This window comes from Lactuca virosa, chromosome 8 (assembly GCF_052849685.1).
Source record: "Lactuca virosa cultivar CGN04683 chromosome 8, Lactuca_virosa_CGN04683_v6, whole genome shotgun sequence".
Classification (NCBI taxonomy): Eukaryota; Viridiplantae; Streptophyta; class Magnoliopsida; order Asterales; family Asteraceae; genus Lactuca; species Lactuca virosa.
Window position 1 is genome coordinate 168,272,800 of NC_136433.1, and position 6,000 is coordinate 168,278,799.

Consider the following 6,000-nt stretch of genomic DNA (forward strand, 5'->3'; position numbering starts at 1 on the left):
ATTTTGATCTGAAGAAATGGATCTCGGTCACATGGTTCAATGATCAGAATTTGGAGCTTCTACTTAGGAGTTATGATAGATTGCTTAGGAATATTTAGTAACATAGTTTTCATTTGTACTTGCGTTGTGAGGACAAGCTTTCCGCATTTTATCAATAATGTAAATTTTGAATTTGTCTTATTTTACGTTTCCTTGCAACGACATTTATGAAAATTGGTGTTAATATTTCTATTGTTAGAAATGTTGAAAATGAATTTGATTCTTAGTTATATCGATTGTGGTAATGTCATAATTTACCAAGTGAGGAAGGATTCTCATCACCCAAGTTTCAATTGGACAGAAACTTGGAATCATGCAATTGCATTGATGTATGAGAATCTTGATATTTAGGAAATTAAGACTAATTCCTTGTTCACATGTGTATGTGAGTCAAGTGAAAGACTAAATGATCTAGTACACATTGATGTGGACTGGTCAGATCCACCACAAAGGACGATAAAGTCTGTTCATCATAACTTACTGCTGGTTCAGTAAATATGGTTATACTTACAAGATTAAGAATAATTCTAATACCTTGAAAAGTTTTAAAGTATAAGCAGAACGAATAAGAAGAGTCAATTAGGCAGAAAGATAAAATTTTCTCCAATCTGAAAGGAAAGGAGAGTACTTTAGTATCATATTTTATGAACATCCTAATGATTATGGAACCATGTCACAATTGATCCTCTAAGGACACCTTAGTGCATTTATATGACTAAAAAGAGGAATATGGAATTGTTGAAATGGTTAAATCAAAAGGATGAGTCATACTTCGTTCCAAAATCGAGTATAAGAGTCATACTCTAGTTGCTTCAAGTTGAACCTTGAGTAACATGTTCTAAGTAGGTTTATAACACCTCATGAAATGTGGAGTAGAAATGTTTTCTAACTCTTTCACATTTAAAATTGGCAGTTGTGATGTTGTGGATAAAACAAAAGACCAACTAAGACCAATCATATGAAGTGTCGTCCTGATAAGAACCCGCACTAACTCTTGAATATTTGGTTATCAAGTAATGTTCCTTGACAAGAGAATCTTATATGTCAAGAGGTCAGTGGGAGTCTTAAGGGTCTTGAATAGTTTCAGGAACTAATCAAGAATAAACCTCTTAGTAATCACTAGCACACGACCCTGAGGTTGATAACCTATCGTGTTGACACATTCTTGTTTCTGTGCCTATTCTAGTTGAGTTGACCATGCATGTGAGTTCTATGAGTTCTCATTTGATTGCATAAGGCACAACACCTTGATCCGTGAAAGTACATTGATCTGTAGGGGTGAGCTGCTCAATGACTTGGATGCACTGGTAGGCCCTTATGCTGCCAGATGACAAGAAATTAAGATTAAGCAAGTTCAGTCCATATGAGTTTAAATTTTTCATGAACCTTATCATGTGATAGTGGTTGGAAATGACAAATTCACATGGATAGGAACACATACACCATAAGGCAAGAGGTTTCTATCTATTTCATGAAAATGATTGTGAGGAAACGCTTGCGCTAGTAGATTTTAAAGGATTAGCAGTTGTGATAATTGCGTTCTCAAATTCGAGTATGACTACGACATCCCTTTTCATAGTTCGAATTGTGAGAATTGGAAAATAGTTTGAACACTCGGGAACTTATTGCTATAAGTTCTAGAAGAGTTTAGACACACACATACGCTGTCTAATGAAAGGTGTATAAGCTTGAGAAGTCTAGATAAAGACTTATCGAAGCACCATGTATTGGAAATCTAAACTTTGGTAAGAAAGTTAATAAGTATTGATTTCTAGAAGTCCAACTGATTTCTGGGTACATGTCAAAGCTAGTAGGAGCATAATCATTATGCTAATAAGAACATAATTGTTATGCTAGTGGGATCATAATCATTATGATGAGTATTGCGAGCTAGCATTGCTGTTTATGGGAAACAAAGTTTTCAATTTGCAAAGTTACAGAATTTGGAAATGGTTTCGCTATAGAGAAACTTAAGGGAGAAGATACTTATGCTTCAGTTCAAATCTAAAAGCTTAGATTGAAGTTCTAATGGAACTTATTCATGAGCGTATATGAATTTCATGTTGAAATGTTTCAACATAGGAAATTCTATATATAAAAATATTATAGTAAGAGACTGGTCAAGTATCATGTATTTATGTAAGACATTATCAATCGTATCTCATATGCTTCGGGTATAAGATCGATTGCATATGCTATAATATTCACTCGTTCTAATTTTCCAAATGCCTAGCGCATTAAGAAGGACCAGAACCAAATATGACTAAAATTGTTAAACAACTGTCAAGGACAATCTGAGGTTTACCAAAGATTGGTTGCTTGTGGATAGTTGGAAGTATAATACAATCATGGAAGGGCCATATTGGCATGTTCTGAGTAGAGGTAACTCTTGTCCAGAATTGATAGTCATATGGAAATATGGAAATGTTTCCATAGTGGGAGTTGGATATTAAGAATCTACGTGTAAGTTAGAAACTTTAATGCAAGAAGGATGTTCAATGGAATTTACTTTGAATGTGAGACTTCATTTCCATGGAGTTGCTTGGTAACAAATCTCCAATGGAATGCTTTGTAATATCATTGGCGAAGTCTCTGTGACTTTGAAGCCTTGACATTACAAAAGGATCATTGCATGTAAGTTTAGACTCTGTCACATTATAGTAAGTGGTAAGAATTTGGTATTCTTACACATGTGAGAAGGATTTGGAATTGTGAAGTGAGCATCATTAGAAATGTGTTCAATTGATCTATTTCACAAAGAAGGACTATAGGTAAACATAGTGTGCATGCTTAGAGCATGACATAACTAATGTTTTAATTCAAGTGTTTAGTTGATTACTCGAAACATTATACAATGAGTAAAGTCTAGTCGATATGGTGATTAAATAAAAGTGCTTTTATTTATATTCAAAAGTTTTGAGACCATATTGGATTGGGTTATTCTTGTGTTTCACTTCGCATGTTTTACTTCCCGAATAATAGGATTATTAAAACATCCACAATCGATCATACTTTGGAAGTAAGTAGTGAATTAAGACTGTCGTGAATCCGACTGTAGATTGTCTAAGTGCTTAGACATAGCAAATGTTTGCTGCAGTGTTCATGAGTACTCCTGAAATAGGAATTTGAGTATTGGATTAAACCCACACTCATTTAAATCACTTCATGGATTTTATCACGAGTGATTGTGAGACGATAATATCTTATATTCTTGAAACGGAGACATATAGTTGTTGTTTACAAGTCGGTTGCGCATTGATAATACGTAAACGTATCAGTAACTTGATGTTATAAAACGTATTGTTGTGTGTGATTTGATGAGTAAATAGTACAAGCATATGAGTTGAAGTTTATCCATTCCTTTTTCCCTTAATGGGATAAAAGCGATATCTGTGGGCCCCTCAATGATTTACTGATGACATCTGAAGCGCTTGGACAAGCCTGGACTAATTTGATTTGTTCAATTAGTCAATCATCATAAATCGGAAATCAGGAAACAGAACTTGGACATAGAGAATGATTATAATACATGTCTCATGTCCATAGGATATCTTGTAGAATGGAGGAATATTTGATCACTTATCTAAGGACAAGTCACTGACTAGGTCAGAGTTCGACAGCGGCTTTTAGTAGCTAAAATTTGCTAGTCAATTTTTGAAGTTATACTTGCAACTATGGTTATTAGACTTATCCAAGTGGAAGACTGTTGGATTAGGTGTCTAAGCCCATAACTATAATTGGTATGTATTTGAATTGATAGTAGCAATGTCCTTTTGGGTTGCCTTCAAACTTGGAAATTTAATAGGATAACTGTTAGAGAGAGAAGAATGATTTATTAATTTATTACTTGGTTAATAAATTAATTTGAAATCAAGATAAATGATTTATTAATGTATTATGGATATAATATATTAATTAGAAATCATATTGTTTAATTAATATTTAATCATAAATTAATTTGGAATTAATTTTAGGATTAAAGGAATTAATTGAAATTGCAGGGACTAAAGGTGACAATGTTTAATAGTTGAGCATTGAGCATTCTAGAACCTCCCTAAAGGGGGGGGGGGGAGCGACTTCTAGGGTGGTCCTAGGGTTTCCTTAGGATCTAAGGGTGCCTTGGATACCTTAGGGAGGAAGTTAAGGGATTAGGGTTATCTTGGATACACCTGCCTAATCCAATACCATCCTAGCACTTATATAAACCCTCTTAGGGTTAAATTTCGGCCAATGCACTCCAAAAAGAACCTAAGGGCCGAAGTTCTACTTTACTTCACTCTCTCTAAAGTATTCCTTGGTTGCTAGGTTTGTTTGTGAGCCATTACAGACACGACACTTGTGGCGCTTGCTACCAAAGTTCAAGATCTTCAAGGATTTGATTGTTATTACAATATAACAATGAAGGTATGTATCCTAACCCTAATTATATGTTAATTTCGAAAATTACATGTGCCTCCTAGGGTTTATGGTTTTTGTGTTCAATGCTTGTATGTCTAATAGTGAAAACATAGATCCTAAATTTAGGGTTGCATGCATACATCAGATTGTTTGCTATGTATAAAACCCTTCATATCTTGCCAAAGGTGAAGAAACTATTGGATGTTTAGACAAGCACAATCTAAGGGGGAGTCAAGGCAAGATCATCTCTATCTATCGTTCGCTGCTTTATCATGATGAGAAGTCATTCATATTCTCGGGGGGAGCATTCGTGAAAGCTGAAGAGTTAGAACAATGAAGTAAAACTTCACTCTTATTCTCAGGGGGAGCACGAATGCAAGAATTCATTGAAGATTTGTTTTGACATCATCAGATAGGCGGAGATTATAAGGTCACACTTTATGATCTGATTAGTCAAACACTCTACACATCCATCAACGCCAGCATGTTCTCTGCAACCAGTGCCATCATATAAAGTTTATCAGCATCAGCGTCAGTGCATAGCATAGTTATTCTATGTAATCTTTTGTATATTAGGTAATGATATAGATAAGTATAGAATATATCACAAATTCGGTGTCTTTGTGATAAGATCAGTTCTTAGTATAGATTAGATGCAATCCATTCAATCAAGGGATATACTTGTATAGATTAGTATATATATACAACATTAGGGTAAACCCTAATGTTGTGAACACGGCTTGGTGTCGTAATCGTTTTTGTGACAACCCGTATTCTTGGTGAAGACAAAACCCTTTCGTGGTGAAAAATAATTTGGAGAACTCACTGTGTTATTTACTTTCTGTTCTTTATTTATCTTACATTAGTTTACGTTTGTTCTTAATACTTGAAGTGTATCAGATCGATACAAACCTTCAGTGATCTTAACATTCTAGTGGATAAAATGGTGTCACGATGTATCGTGAACCAGTAAGTGTATGACCCATGTAGGTGGGAATCGGTAGTGTCTGTCATGGTTGTGGTGTTAGAACATTTTGGAGTCGGGAAGCTCAGTGATCAACTGGTTGGATTCATGTTGGCTGATAGACTAAGATAGCCTTTGTTGGTTAAACTATTGGTCGGAGACTCGTTGTCCAACCGTGTATGAAGTCGTCAGCTTCAAGGATCAGTTGGGGATTCTACATACGAGTTTATTTGTAGGACATCATGGAATCAGGAGATCTTGGATAGATCGAGTATGTGAGATATTGGTTAGCAGGATGCGAGGTATATATATTGGTATGACACCAATGGTTAGGACTCATGTTGGGAGCCGCCTTCATATTTGAGATCAAGGCTTCGGCATCGGTAAGTGTTCGAGGACTCTGTTCTTCCAGTTATCAGTTAGATAAATCAGGGTCAGAGGGGTTTGTTCGGTTCGAGTTATAGAGTGGAGTCATTATGGATATGGTTTGTAATGGTTTTGCATGTCTAAGTCATATATGGTTTAGGGTTTTCAATTTTCGGGAAGAGGAGTTGGATTTTCTGTTTGTTGGTTAAGGTTCAGTTCTCAGTTAGGGTATG